We start from the raw sequence: 15,085 nt of genomic DNA on the forward strand, positions 1-15,085 counted from the left end.
CCTGGCCGGGGGTCTCTGGGCTCCAAGTGACCCAATGTTGCCCTCACTTCCAGGGGCCTTCCTTGGGCTCCTTCCTTGCCTGGGCTTCCCTGGGGTGGGAAGGGGCAGTCGAGCCGGTCAGGCCCGTACAGTGGCACCAGCAGCGCCCTGACCTCTCCTAAACGTGCGGGTGCCGTGCGGGGTGTGTGTCCCGGAAACCGGCCTCGGTGCAGGTCAGGGCCACCACCTGCCCCAACCCGCCCGGAGCCGTGGGCCCCCCGGGCAGCAGGACTTTCCTCCCAAGGCTGGGGAGGTCCCAGGGTCACGCTAATCTGGGTGTAAATGTGCAGACGCTGGGTGCTGGGCAGCGCCCCCACTTTCTCCTCAAGACCCTGTGCGAGGAGGCGCCTGGGCCCATCTTACAGATGCGGACCCTGAATGCCCAGCAAGGTTAGGTGACCTGCCCCTGGCCCCTGGGAACGAGGTACAGGCTGCCCTGCCCCCGGCCCCCGGGGAGGCCGACGAGGGGCGCCTCGTGCCTGACAATGCCCCGGGAGAAGTCTGCACGAGTCCGGACTCGTCCTCGCCTCAGTCTCTGTCGTCACGCACCAGTGCGAGGCTTTGCTGGGACTCGGTTTCCCCGAGTTATTCTCTTCTGCAAACATGCCGTCCCCGGCAGCTGCCCCGGGCCCCAGGGGCAGGTCGTGAGGTCAAGTGAGACACAGAACCAGGCCGAGGAATGCGGGACGGAAACAAGAGGACGCCAGGGCAAGACGGGGCCTCTGGCCTGGGCCGTGTGGGGAACGGCCTGCGTGTGCCTGCAGGCCCGTGCGTGTGTGCCGGCCCCCGGGGGGCGGGGGGCTCCCCAGAGAGGAACTCGGGTCTCCCTCTCCTGCCTCCCCCAGCAGCTGGCACGGCGCAGGGCACGGCGCAGCGGCCAGAGGAGGCGGGTTGGGCCGGCTGAGCGCATGGCTGACCACGAGCAGTTTTCTCACCTGACTCTACAGCCAAGCCCATCGGGTTGACCGTCGGAGGCTGAACACTCCAACGTGCAGACACCAGGAGCCCTCCGGAAGCCTCCGCCGTTGGCTGGACCTGGACGCGGAGTGGGCGGTTGTTTACTCTGGTGGAGGTCAGATTCCTGCTCCTGGGCCAGGCCCCCGGCCTCCGTCCAGCTCCCTCCGGGTGGGCCGTGCTGACCCGCGGGTGGGCCCACTGGCCACTAGGCCCGCCACCTCCCCCCCAACCGCCCTGTCCTCCGAGGGCACGGCGCTGTGTCCAGCTCACTCGTTCCCTCACCTCCTGACTCTGGACGCTTTGTTCTATCTGCTTGGTTTTTTTGGGTTCCGAGTCCTCCCCACCCGAGAGCAAAACCCTATAGGGATCCCTGGGTGGCGCAGCGGTTTGGCGCCTGCCTTTGGCCCAGGGCGCGATCCTGGAGACCCGGGATCGAATCCCACATCGGGCTCCCGGTGCATGGAGCCTGCTTCTCCCTCTGCCTGTGTCTCTGCCTCTCTCTCTCTCTCTGTGACTATCATAAATAAATAAAAAATTAAAAAAAAAAAAAAAAGGAAGGGACTCTGGGGCTCGGCACTAAAGACACCCTCTCGTGGTTGTTCTCTTTTTCCAGAAGCATCTATGTCTTAGCTTTCATGTGTACACCCACAGGCCAACTGGGAACTGTGGTATAAACGGCCACCTAAGTTTCATTGTTCCCATACAGGTTTGCAATTAACCCAGAGTTATTATGATTTTTTAAGATTTTATTTATTCGTTCATGAAGAGACACACAGAGAGAGGCAGAGACACAGGCGGAGGGAGAAGCAGGCTCCATGCAGGGAGCCCGACGTGGGACTTGATTCTGGGTCTCCAGGATCAGGCCCTGGGCTGAAGGCAGGTACTAAACCGCTGAGCCACCCGGGGATCCCAACCCAGAGTGACTTATTAAAGACATTTTCCTTTTGTCTTGTTCCGTAATCCACATTAATCAGAAATCAAGCATCCCATGTACCTGTGCCTCTGTTTCCAGACCCTTCATTCCATTTTTTTGGTCTGTTTGTCACCTGATTAATAACAAGAGCATTCGATTAAGTCTCAGTATGTGGTGGTGAAGGCCCTCACTTCGGTCTTCTGCACCGTTGTCTTGGCTGTTCTCGTCCTTTCAGGTTTCTACCTAAACTATAGGGTCAGCTTGGCAACATGTCCCTCCCCCACCGCCACCCCCACCGAGGGGTTTTAGCTGCATCTACAGATCTCTTTTATGACTTTATAACTCTTGCTTTTAATCTGCAAATATGTCATTTCTCTTTCTGTATTTAGGTCTTCCTTAACCTACCTTAATAAATATTTTATGGTTTCTAGGATATTTTATTGGATTCACTACGGATAGTTGATATTGTTTTGATGCTATGGTGATGATGTTACTTTCAAATTCCCTTTTCGTCTCTCTCATTATTGTTGCAGGTCTGCACAAATATAAGTGACCTTTGTATATTTATTTTATATCCAGTGTCCTTGCTGAATTCAGCATTCAAAATAACAACTTTATTGTTTTTCTTTTTCTTTAAATAACAACTTTATTAAGACACCGTGTGCACACCACGTAATTCATCCATCCAAAATATAAAATTCTTTTTTTAATAATAAATTTATTTTTTATTGGTGTTCAATTTGCCAACATACAGAACAACACCCAGTGCTCATCCCGTCAGGTGCCCCCCTCAGTGCCCGCCACCCAGTCACCCCCACCCCCCGCCCACCTCCCCTTCCACCACCTCTAGTTCATTTCCCAGAGTTAGGAGTCTCTCATCTTCTGTCTCCCTTTCTGATATTTCCCACTCATTTTTCCTCCTTTTTAAAAATTTTTTTTATTGGAGTTCAATTTGCCAACATAGAGCGTAACACCCAGTGCTCATCCTGTCAAGTGCCCCCCTCAGTGCCCATCACCCAGTCACCCCCACCCCCCTACAATGTAAAATTCAATGTTTTTCAGTATGTTCACGGAATTATGCAACCATCCCAACTGATCCCAGAACACCTTTGTCACCAACCCCCAATAGTGTGTCTCTGTTAAATTCACTTTCAATCCTCAGCATTTACCTGTAGCCTCTTTTGGATTTTTTGCACACAATCACCCTCCTGCGCTTGCTATTATGAAGCTTGACAGAATCAGAGAAGGAAGGTTTAGTAAAAAGGTGTCCCTCTGGGGAGGGGCGGCATTTGCATGTGAGCTAATGTGAACAAGCACACCCAGAGCAAGGTGTGCTGCGTGGTGTGCACCCAGGTGTGCGAGGTGTGCTCCAGAATGGCCATAACTAAAGTGTGCACTGCATTAGGTATAGATTGAGAATTGGTCAGGGATGCCCGGGTGGCTCAGCAGTTGAGCACCTCCCTCCAGCCCAGGGTGTGATCCCAGAGTCCCAGGATCAAGTCTCACGTCAGGCTCCCTGCAGGGAGCCTGCTTCTCCCTCAGCCTGTGTCTCTGCTTCTCTCTGTGTGTCTCTCATGAATAAATAAATAAAATCTTTAAATAAAAGAGAGAGAATTGGCCAGATGTGAACAGCGTCAAGAGTTCTGGGTGGTTCTGGGACACGTTCCTGAGAACCTTGCCTACAAAGGGGCCTCCTCCCCAGGGAAGATGAAATGTGCCGGCTGCATCAAGGCGGCCCAGGGAGCAGGATGAGCATGGCCAAGCCTGTGCCCTCACCTGTGCTGCTGGCAGGTCAAGGGCCCCCGGGCAACGTGGCGACTATGCTCTGGGAGGTGCTGCTGGGGGTAAAGGTGGACCAGGCACCAGCCTCCAGCATCTGAGCTGAGTCATGCCCCATGGTCCTCTGAGAGCAGAAGCTCCTGCCCCAGTAGAGGGGCTGTTTCCCGGCATTCAGATGCCTGGAACGAGTAGGACTAAAATAGTCTTTGAGTCCGAGCTCGTCTTCTGTGCCAACCTCAGGTGCACAGCCTGCCGTGTTCAGGGGGAGAATTATGTCAATGACAGCACAGGAATTTCCGTTTGGACAAATGTGCACATTTGGTGATTTTGGTGTTCACACTATATAAAATACCAAGTTTTAGGAGCTAACGTCAAATTCCTGGGGATGCTGGGGCGGTGGCTTCGCTCGGAGGAGAGGGAAATCCCCCACTTGCTGGTTTCTTCCTTCTGCTCCCCGTTTCTCTCCGTCTCCTGTCCTGGGACTGCCCGAAACCGCAGGCGTGGGCCCAGAGGTGAGGAGGGTGTGAGCCCTGCGCAGACTCTCACTCCCACGCACTACGCACCAGCTGGCCTCGGCTCGGGGCTGCCTGGACAAAGCTTGTGCCTCCTGAGACGAGCTGGGGCTGGAACCCCGTCCGCAGGACGACGGGCACCTGGGCACTACAGCCAGGAAAACCAAGGGGCTCCTGTGAGTCCCGGCTGCGGCCTGAACCGAAGATTCCTTCTGGAGCGTAAGTGTGTGCTCGGAAGGAGAAACCGGCTCTGAGCTCCTCGTCTGCAAACTGGCAACATGCCCCGGGGCAGATAAGATAACACGCCCGTGGACGTGTGCCCGAAATGCAGAACAGTGGCCAGTTGTTAGAACATTTCCTCAAGGTTCGTGTTTGCAGAAGCAAAAATACAACAAAGACGATTACCACCAGCCTGGAATCTCTGGAAGGTCTGCTCTGCTTTTCAGCCTGACACGCAGGAGCCAGACTAGCGATGGGTCCTACTTGCAGGGCGTCTGGTGCAAAGGTGAAGCCTGCTGTCGGCCGTGGACTTGGGGTTACAATCACGTGGGAACGGACCTGCTCACGGGAGACGCGAGGGGCGACCGCGGTGGGGACGGCCGAGCCACGGCGAGGGCCCCCGGGGCTCCGCGCTCCCCCTTGGCTTCTGCTCTAGCAGCGTCGGCTCATCACACGGTTTTGTAAAGGGAGCCAGACCCCGGTCTCCATCCTTAGCAAACCCTATATGGCTTTACTGAGTGATAATATTAATCATTTTATTTTGTTTTATTTATTTATTTTTTTAAAGATTTTATTCATTTATTCATGAGAAACACAGAGAGAGAGGCAGAGACCCAGGCAGAGGGAGAAGCAGGCTCCCTGCAGGGAGATGATGGGGGACTCGATCCCAGGACCCCGGGGTCACACCTTGGGCTGAAAGCAGGCGTTAAGCCGCTGAGCCCCCCAGGGATCCCATATTAATCATTTTAGATGTCAAATTTTGGAGTCTTTCCTATTGGGTTTTTGAGTTAGTGTGTGGTACGGGAGTGGGCACGTGAGTCCCGCTCTGGTCACTTCATTGCCTGGCTAAGCATTTTGTGAATGACTCGCGAGGTGCATAACTGCTCGCTTTTCTTTGGCTCATAAACAGGAACGCACAGCAGCTCAGGTGGCATTTCAGCGACCGTGAGACGGCCCTCGTCCCTCCAGGCTGCTGTGACAAAATGCCACAGGCCGGCGGCTAAGGAGCCAGCAGTGGGGTGCGTGGCTGGGGCTCCGGAGGCGGGGGGCAGCAGGGCTGGAGGGCCCCTTCCTGGTCGCTCACTCCGCGTGTCTCACGGCGTCCGCGGGGACCTCACCGCACTCCTCCTGGCTCACGGCCGCCCACGCCAGCTTCTCTTGACGCCAAAACCAAGCGGCCGTGTGGCCCACGTCTAAGTTGCCACCCACAGGATGCGTCTACATGAGACGCAGCTGTGCTTTAAGAGGGGCTCGTCTAAACACGCTGTCGGGCATGACCCCGTGGGAGGTGCCCTGTGAGCATCAGTGAGGAAACCGCGAGTGGGACCAGAAGGAAGAGGCTGATTAACCAGAAAGGCGGGAGCGACGAACGTACAGGTTTTATGTGAAAGCATCATGAGAAAAGAGCCGGCCCACGCCCCGGCCTCATCTCGCCACCCCCCCTCGGTCCGCCCGTGGCCACCCAGAACCAGGAGCGTGGGCCACCTCCTCTGAAGACCGTGGGCGCGGCGGCTCTACGACGGAGCGCCGAGTCCCGTGGACTCCCAGGGAGGCAGGGGCGGCCTGGCTAAGATAAGCCTTCCGCGTGCACATGGCCCCTCGGGTGTCCCCGGCCGCAGCCCGCTCCGTGGGGTGTCGTCCTGGCCTCAGCCGCTGGGCTGCGGGTCCCGCCCCGTTCATGGTGCCGCAGGTCCACGCGCTCCCGTGGCCCCATCGCCTGCCGCTCCCCGGGGCCTATCCCCGCTGCGCAGCCTGTGACCTCAGCTCTCCACCTGGGCCCGCGGACGCGGCTGCGACCTCTGGGAAGAAAAGCAGGCGCTCCTCCTTTGTGGGCCTGGAACATTCCTGGCGAATTCCACAGGGAGGCTTGTGCAGGTGGCAGGGTTTCCAGACATACCTGTGGCCACGGATCTCTCCTTTTTTGGAACAATGAAAACACCTGGGAGATTTCCCCTTCTCTTCCTCCAGGTGTGAAAACCGCAGAGTCTTCTAAACGTTGTGCCTCGAAGGGAGGCAAGCTGGGTCATTGTACTCGGGGCAACTTGTCCAGAAGCCGTGATGACGCGTCACAGACTGTAGGGCTGACCCAGGGCGCCCCATGTCCCGCGAGGGGGTCCTCGCTGGGGGCGGGAGGTGAGCGCAGGGCACCGCCGGGAGGGGCGAGGAAGCAGTGCCCGTCACCCCTGTGGGGAACAGCCCCTGGACGTGGAAGTCTGGGGACGGGACGAGGAGAGCCCCCCAGGCCGGCCAGGCCTGCGTCCCCCGGGTTCCCACCGCACGTGCATGAGACGAAAGCTGCCGAACGGCAGCTACGGGGCTGTTTCCCTGGCGGGAAGGGGCGGGGGCCTGTGTGGCAGCAAGTCCAGGGCACGTGGACCCCGGGGAGACGGCCAGTCCACTGGGGCCCCGTGGCCAGAGGGCCCTGGTGCTGCACCTGCCCAGGAGAGCAGAGGGTCCCACCCCAGGGCCTTGGCTCCTGCCTCGAGCTCCCCCAGGAAGGCTTGCTCCCTTATGGTAGCCTCCTCCCTCCCCTGCAGTGAGCTGGGGACCACGGGGCGGGGGTGGGGGGGTGTCAAGGCCCTGCCCAGGCAAGCCAAGGACCAGGATGCACCAAACAAGGATGGCCGACCCGAAAGCCTGCAGGTTGCTGGGCTGGCAGTTCTGAGAGCTGCATCAACGCCGTGACCCCAAACCAGCGGAGGGACTCCTGGGCTCGCTGCGCGTCGGGGGGTCTGAGGGAGGGACACGGCGGGGGGGGGGGGGGCGCCCCGGACCTGAATGGAGGGAGCCGGGAGCTTGTGAGCGCCACAGGCCTGTCTGCAGCACCTGCTCCAGGGACCATAGCACCGCCAGGGGCTCCTGCACGGGCTGCTCTGCGGGGCCGCACGCTGCCGGGTGGCTTCCGGGCCCCTCGGGCAGCCGGTGGGTCCTCCCTGCAGGCCCAGCTCCAGCCCCAGCCCCTCCCCTCAGGCCCTGGGGCCACCCGGTGTCACCAAGTCACCCACCGCACCCCCTCTGGGCGGGAGAGGCACCTCCTGGACCTGCTCCGTTTGTCCCCTCCCATCCCTGGGGGCTGTGGGGCCTTCCTTCCTCTGAGGTCCCGCCGCCACCACCACCACCATGCTGGCCTCCGGGCTCCACCCAGCCTTTCCGGAACCCTTGCCTTGAAATCAGCGGGGGGACCAGCCTTCGCCCCCAGAGCAGATGGACCCCACAGACCCTGCAGCAGCGCTGGGCCCGGTCAGACCTCGTGGCAGGGCCCCAGTCCCCACGAATCTTCACAGAGGACCCCCCCACCTTGTGCTCTCCCACGCTGGTTCCCGTGGGTTCTGGTTAACAAGAGAGAAGCTCTGGGGGGCGGGGGGATCGGGAACCTGAAGCCCTACATCCCGACAGACACCACTGCTCAGAGGGATCCGCAAAGCTGAGACACCCTCCTGCCCGCATGGGCCACGGTGCCCCCCTGACGGGCAGGAGCGGGAGGCCCAGCACGCACGCGTCCGACAAGCCCGTCGTGGATCTCAGGACTGTGCTCAGGGACGTGTGGATTCCTTGGTTGTGACAGGAGACTGCGGACAGGAACGGGCGGCGCTGGACGGGGGCCCAGGTCCTCGCCTCCGCACCCGCCAGCACCCCGAGCGCCCGCCCGCAGAGGCTGGACCTCAGCTGCTGGGCTGAGGTGGCTGGTGTCCACCCACAGGGCTTTGCTCTGCCCCTCGAAGCTCGTTTTGTGCCGTAGGGTCCCAGGCTAGGGAAGGGGGGGCTCACCCAACTGCAAAGGTGGCCCCTTGGCGTGCGGGGCAGGACACGCGGGGCCAAGGTCGCGTCTCCGGGCTGCTGGGCTGGCGGGAGCGGGGGCTGCAGTCTCTGAAATATCTGAGATTCCAGTGGGTTCCTCCTCTGCGGCCTGGAGCGTGAGAACCGCGCAGGAGGGCCTGCCTCCCAGCCGGGGCCCCACAGCCCTGGTCCTCTGCGCCCGGGGGCTCAGCAGCTGAGCATGTGCCTTCGGCCCAGGGCGTGACCCCGGGGTCCTGGGATCGAGTCCCGCGTCGGGCTCCCTGCAGGGAGCCTGCTTCTCCCTCCGCCTGTGTCTCTGCCTCTCTCTCTCTCTGTGTCTCTCTTTATGAATAAATACATAAAATCTTTAAAGGAAAAAAAAGGAAGAAGACAAGCGGGGGCCCCCCCAGCTGCAGGACGGCAGATCCGGCCTTGCCTGGCGCTGGCCTCCCAGCCTCACGGCCACTCCCGCGTCAGGGCGGCGCAGTCGGGGGCGCCGAGCGGTACCCGGTTCCCCGAGTTGTAAGTCAAACCCGCCGGCTGAGGAGCTGCGCGGCTGACCTGGCTGAGGTTGCTCCGCACCCCGCGGTGGAGGCAGCAGACGCGGCGCATTCTCTCGCAGCCTCAGCAAATTTGCCTTCACACCCGTGTGACCCGGACGGCCCCACCGGGTGGCCCGGCCTCCGCACACACGGGGCCGTCCCCGTAGGAACTGGGGGCTGTCGGGCCCCCCCCGGGGGACGCGGGCGAGACCAGGGCCACCCCGACGAGGCGGGTCAGCACAGGCCGGCCTCTGGGGCCTTCCCCACCAGGACCGGGGGACAACACCGTCCCACGTGCTGGTGCTCATCGGCTGCCGGTGCTCATCGGTGCTCAATGGCCGAGAGCTTGCCGTTGCCCAGGGCAGCAACTGCTGCCCCCCCGTGGGCCCCGGGGCAGGGGGACGGGCGGCGGTGGCCCCCACATGCCAGCTCGGGGACGGAGAGACGCGTGTGCAGCAGAAGCCGCTGGAACACTCTGTGCCGCAAGGAAGGATCTTGTCACCCCGCCGGGAGCTGTCCCCGCCCCACCTTGCACCGTGTCCTTGGGAAGCAGAGGCCACGCATGTCAGGGACCTGCCCAAGTCCACCCTGGCGAGGGCATGACCAGGGGCAGAGGCGGCCAGGGCTTCCCCCGCTTGACGCCCGGGCCTGGCCTATAGGGGACGCCAGCGCCACCTGCCACCCTCAGGGCTCGGGCTGCCGGGCGAAGGGGGCGCCCCCGGTGTGCACGAGGCCCACGTCCTCCTCCCGCACTGAGAAGGGGCATCTCCGGTCACCCCGTGGGAAGCAGACACCTGCTGTGTCCCCCGTTTGCCAGGAGCAGGCGAGAGGCCACACCTCCGGGCCCCCGGCCACCCTCGACCTTCCCGTAGGGCAGGAGACAGACAGACACACATGCTCGCGGACACGCACGTCAACACGGACACGCATCCGCACCTGCCCCGCGGCAAATTTCAAGGGGAAGGATGCCGAAAATCTCAGTCATCAAAACAAGTGATACTTTAACACGATATTTTAAAAATCAAGATTCGGGGCTCCTGGGCGGGCGGTCAAGTGCCCGATTCTTTTTTTTTTTTTTTTTTAATTTTATTTTATTTATGATAGTCAGAGAGAGAGAGAGGCAGAGACACAGGCAGAGGGAGGAGAAGCAGGCTCCATGCACCGGCAGCCCGACGTGGGACCCGATCCCGGGTCTCCAGGATCGCGCCCTGGGCCAACGGAAGGCGCCAAACTGCTGCGCCACTCAGGGATCCCAAGTGCCCGATTCTTGATCCGGGCTCAGGTCTTGATCTCACGGTCGGGAGAGGGAGCCCCACACTGGGTTCCACACTGGGCGCCGTGCTACGTACTGAGATAATAAAAATTGAAATCGATGTAAAAAAATGAAAATTAAATAAAAAGACATTCTCTTTAAAAGTTTCTGAATTTAAATTCAACGCAGTTAACATCTAGTGTGTTGTTGGTGTCAGAGGGGAGGTCGGGGACTCGTCGGTTACATGTGACGCCCGGTGCTCACAACATCCCGTGCCCTCCTCAATGCCCGTCCCCGGTGACCCCGTCCCCCAGCCCCGAGGCTCCTTGAGCAACCCCCCCACGCACCTGTCGCCTCCCAACAGTGGCCGTCCTGACGGGAGTATGGGGTGGGGGGTCCCACATGGTGCTGGTGTGTCTCCCTGACGCCGAGGGACGGGGAGCATCTTCCCGCGTGCCTGGGCCCCGTGTGGTTGACTGGCTCCTCGGCTGTGAGGACGCCTGTGATCCCAGTTAGGCCCCACAGCTCACGTGTGCCTCCGCGTCCCTTGCTGTTGGAGACGTGGTGACCCAGGGCGGCTGCGGCCGAGGCCACCGAGGCTGCTGCCCGTGTCTCCTCTGGGTGTTGGTGGATTCCTGCCTCATTTAGGTCCTCCGGCCGTTCCGAGTCTACCTCTGTGTCTGGTGAGGGAAGTGGCCCAGTTCCATCTCCTGCACGAGGCTGTCCAGGTTCCCAGCTTCATTTGGGGAAGAGACATTCTTCTTTATAAAAGAAAAGTCGTTTCCTGCCCGTCGTGGGTGCTGTGGGCTGCCCCCTGCCCCCGTGGCCCTGTCCCCCCGCGCCTCGGGCTTGACTCTCAGGGGACAGTGAGGGGAGAGGCGCGTCCTCGGCCTGCACTCGGGCGTCCCAGCGACGGCCGCCTCCCCCCGAGCCCCGCCCCTGCTTTTCTGCCTTTGTGGCCACAGCGTCGTGTTGAACCTTCGGCCCCACTGGACATGGAGCCACCAAAGGGGCCCAGGTCTCCGTCCTGCCTCAGGGGAGCACTTTCGTTCCCTTAACAGCACCCCCGTGTGTTCGCGTCGACCCACCAGGGCCCTTCGGGGGGACGGCGCCGGGAGAAGGTGGACCTGTCCTCTGGAGCTTGGGCCTGGAAGGAGCCCCGGGGCCTGCGGGCGTCTGCACGAGTGCCTCCTGCTGCCCGGAGGAGGGAGGACCCTCACGGTGCTGGGGGAGCCGGGGCGTTGGGGACCTGGTCTCAGGTGTGGCCTCCCTGCAGCTCTCACCCCTCAGTGCGCTCTCGAGAGGACGTGAAGCCAGGGCCCGAGGGGTCCTCACTCTGTGCACGGAAGCCTCGCGCCAAGATGAAGGGTCTGCTCTCCCCGGAAGCCTGGGCTTCCACGTGAGGTCCCTCGGCCCTGCTGCCCCTCGGTCCCGGGCCTCCCCTGACCCCCACCCTCGGTGCTCCCAGGACCCTGGGAGAGAAGCATTTCCAACTGCCCTGAGGCCAGTGCAGGGTCGCTGAGGGCCCCTCTGGCCAGTGCAGGTCACGGAGGGTTCCTGAGGCCAGTGGAGGTCATGGAGGGTCCCTGAGGTCAGTGCAGCGTCACTGAGGGCCCCTGAGGTCAGAACAGGTCATGGAGGCCCCTCTGGCCAGTGCAGGGTCGCTGAGGGCCCCTCTGGCCAGTGCAGGTCACGGAGGGTCCCTGAGGCCAGTGGAAGTCATGGAGGGTCCCTGAGGTCAGTGGAGATCATGGAGGGTCCCTGAGGTCAGTGCAGGGTTGCTGAGGGCCCCTGAGGCCAGAACAGGTCACGGAGGCCCCTCTGGCCAGTGCAGGTCACAGAGGGCTCCTGAGGCCAGTGCAGGTCACGGGAGCCCCTGAGGTCAGTGCGGGTCATGGAGGGCTCCTGAGGTAGGAATAGGGTCGCTGAGGACCCCTGAGGCCAGTGCAGGTCACGGGGGCCCCTGAGGCCACTGAAGGTCATGGAGGGCCCCTGAGGCCAGTGCAGGTCACGGAGGACCCCTGACGCCAGTGCAGGTCACGGGGCCCCTGAGGCCAGTGCAGGTCACGGGGGCCCCTGAGGCCAGTGCAGGTGGGAGGAGTGGAACCCGGAAGCCGCCCAGAGCCCCCGACGCCCAGAGCCAAACAGGCCGCCCGCCCCCGTGGCCCCCGGCGCCCCTCGGCCGTTCAACATGCGCTGCGCGGTCCTGAGGGCAGGAGCCCTGGAAAAGTCGACTCGCAGCTGCGCGGCCGGGGGTTCCGGGCTCGGGGGAGGAGTGCGCGGGGTGCTCCTGGAGCGGGATCCCGAGCCCTGCACCCCGCGCCCGTGCGTGTGCTGACTGCCCGGAAACCCTGGACCTGACGGCTCAGGCGGGCGGGGCACCGTCTCCCAGACCGCGGGCAGCGCCCCGATAGAGGGGACGCCGGGCAGGGAACCCGCAGGTGAGCGGAAGGGCCACGGGAGCGGGAGGAGGAGGGTGGCGGCGCCTCAAGGGTCCCTGGGTGCTTGCTGATGGCTCCTCGGGTTCTAACACGCGTGGGGCCTTCCTCGAGCCTCTCCCGGGGCGGCCGGCGGCCGTGGGGCTGCCCAGGGCAGGTGTCCCGGGGACCGTCCTGCAGACGCGTGACCGGCGCTCCCAAGCCCGAGGAGTTGGGAGGCCCAGGAGGACGGGGACCCCGTCGACCCGAGGTCAGGCACCCCACGGGACCCCGCAAGGGGCCTGGTAATGTCCCGGCCGTGGCCGTGAGGGAGCCGCCGGGGGACGCCGGGGCCCCCCAACCTTGCCGCCTGCCCGGAAGGCTCACGGTCTCCCGGAACAAAGAGACGTACAGAGCCTCGCCGGCAAGGCACGCGCAGGAAAGCGGCGTCCTTCCCGCGAGTCGCGGTGACAGCGCGGCCCCCACCCAGGCCGTCGAGCGCGGATCCCGGAGGACCCCGCATTTCGAAGAGCCGTAGTGTGGCCAGTTGCACCTGAAAATACGTCCCCCTCCTGGCATTCGGTGACAAGGACACGACTATTCCTTCCGCCGAGAAATCCCCGGGCCTGACGCCGTTTCCTCCTGTCGCAGCAGGAACGTCCCTCCGCGAGCAGGGTGCCTCCCTGGGTCCACGATGCCACGGGGTCTTCAGAGCAGAGGGGTCTTTGCATTCTGGCCAGACGTGGTCCCTGTCGCCGGCCCCAAAGCTGACCCTGCCCCCCCCCGCCCCTCCTGGAGGAGCCTGGCCGTGCTGGCATCTCTGAGATGTGGGGTCCCGGGCTCGGCGCCCACGGGGACACCACCTGCCACGGCCCTGCTGGGCTCCCGGGGCTGCACGCGGGGTCAGGACGGGGGTACTGGGGTTCGGCTCCTGCCGTGACCCCACATGCCCCAGGGCTTCCAGAATCTTGTCCTCACGTCATCAGATGTCCCCTGAAGGACCAGAGGTGCAGGGCCGTCACCCCTAAGTCACAGATGACAAAGCCCGGATCGGGGGCCGGGGGTCCCTGCGTGTCCCTGCATGTCTGGGACCCCAGGGCCTCACGAGCTGCCCCCGAGCTGGTGGCCCCAGGCCCAGAGGCAGCTCGGCCTAGACCCTGCTGTGGACGTGCCCGCACACCCCGTCCCCGACTGTCCTCTAGAGGCTGCTGGGCTCTGCGCACCTGCCCACCCGCCCCTCCACCTGGTCCAAACCCCACTCACCTGGGCGTTGGCAGCACCCCTACCTGGACCAGGTACGCTCTGGCCCTGCCCGCCGGCCGTCGGGCCTCCACCAGCTCGGGGTCCCCAGGCCCTCCCAGTGGCTGGCCCTGCCCTGCTGAGGACACACCCCAGGGTCTCCGGTGGCCCTGGCCTGGCGATCGGCTCCATGGATTCACAGACCTCCTCCTTCCCAGGCTCTCTCCTTTCGGCCTCAGGACATTTGCACGTGCTGTCTACCCCCCCACCCCCGTTCTTCCCCTGGACCCCAGCCCCGGGGTCTCCCCGGCCTTCCTCCTGCTCTTACACTGTCCTGCACGGCGCCCAGCAGCACCCCTCTGGGCCTGCAGCAGGTGACCGGGTCCCCCTCCCTCTGTCACTTCCACCCCCCTACAGCGTGTCCTGCGGGGGCAGCTCCCCGTGTTTCTCCCCCTACACCCCATCCCCAGCGTGTAGCGCGGCGCCTGCATGCGGCAGGGGCTTCACCCCTGGGTGAACATGGTGCCGCGGAGCTTGACCCCTGAATCCGTGAGCTCCCTGGTAGCTGCGTGCAAGAGGCCAGCTGGGAGGGGGCTGCCCTGCAGCAGGGGCGTCCGGGGGGCGGCCGAGGGAGGACATGACCCGGGCTTGGGGGAGGGGTTCTGAGTCAGGCCGGTGGGGGGAGGCGGGGGGTCCTGGTCGGGGCTGGGTCACGGGGGCCGGGGCCGGGGCGCGGCGGCCGTTAGCATCTCTGGGGCCCGATGCCGTGTTCATTGTTCGTGATGTTGGAGCCAAAAGAGGAACTGCTGAGACCTGGGAAGGACGAGCGGCCGGAAAGGAGGGACCGCGCGGCCGTCCACGCAGGGCCCACGGCCACGCCCGCGCCTCCAGCCGTCCTGCGCGGCTCTGGCTCTGGCAGGACAGGTCCCGGCCCCCCACCCGCTGGGCGGCAGGGGTCAGACGGGCACGGCCCCGCGGTGGGGTGCTGGCCCCGGCGGGCGGACTGGGCGGCTTGCGGGCAACGACTTGCCTGCGCCGTGTCCCCCCGACGCCCGGGCCGCCAGCCGGAGGAGGGGTCCTCGGCGGGGCTGGAGAACAAAAGCGCCTGTGTGCCGTCCTGGGGCCCGGCCCGCGGAGGACAGAGCGGCTTTCAGCACCAGCTCCGCTCCCCCGCGCTCACGGGCAGCGCAGGGCCCCGGGGCAGGTCGGGGTGACGCAGGCCTGTGATTCAGAAATAGCCACGAGGACGCCGGGCCGCGCATCTGGGGGGCTGGGGCGTCTCTAACCTGAGCTCTGCCTCAGGGCAAACACCGCGGCCTCTGGGGGGCTCCTCGGAGACCCCGGGCGGCTGGAGGCAGGTGTCAGCTCAGGGCACCGCCTGCTGGGTGCAGGGCGGGGGGACTCGGGCGGCGGGGCCGGGAGGACCACGGGAGGCAGCA

Source organism: Vulpes vulpes, chromosome 15, assembly GCF_048418805.1.
Source record: "Vulpes vulpes isolate BD-2025 chromosome 15, VulVul3, whole genome shotgun sequence".
In the NCBI taxonomy this organism is placed as follows: domain Eukaryota; kingdom Metazoa; phylum Chordata; class Mammalia; order Carnivora; family Canidae; genus Vulpes; species Vulpes vulpes.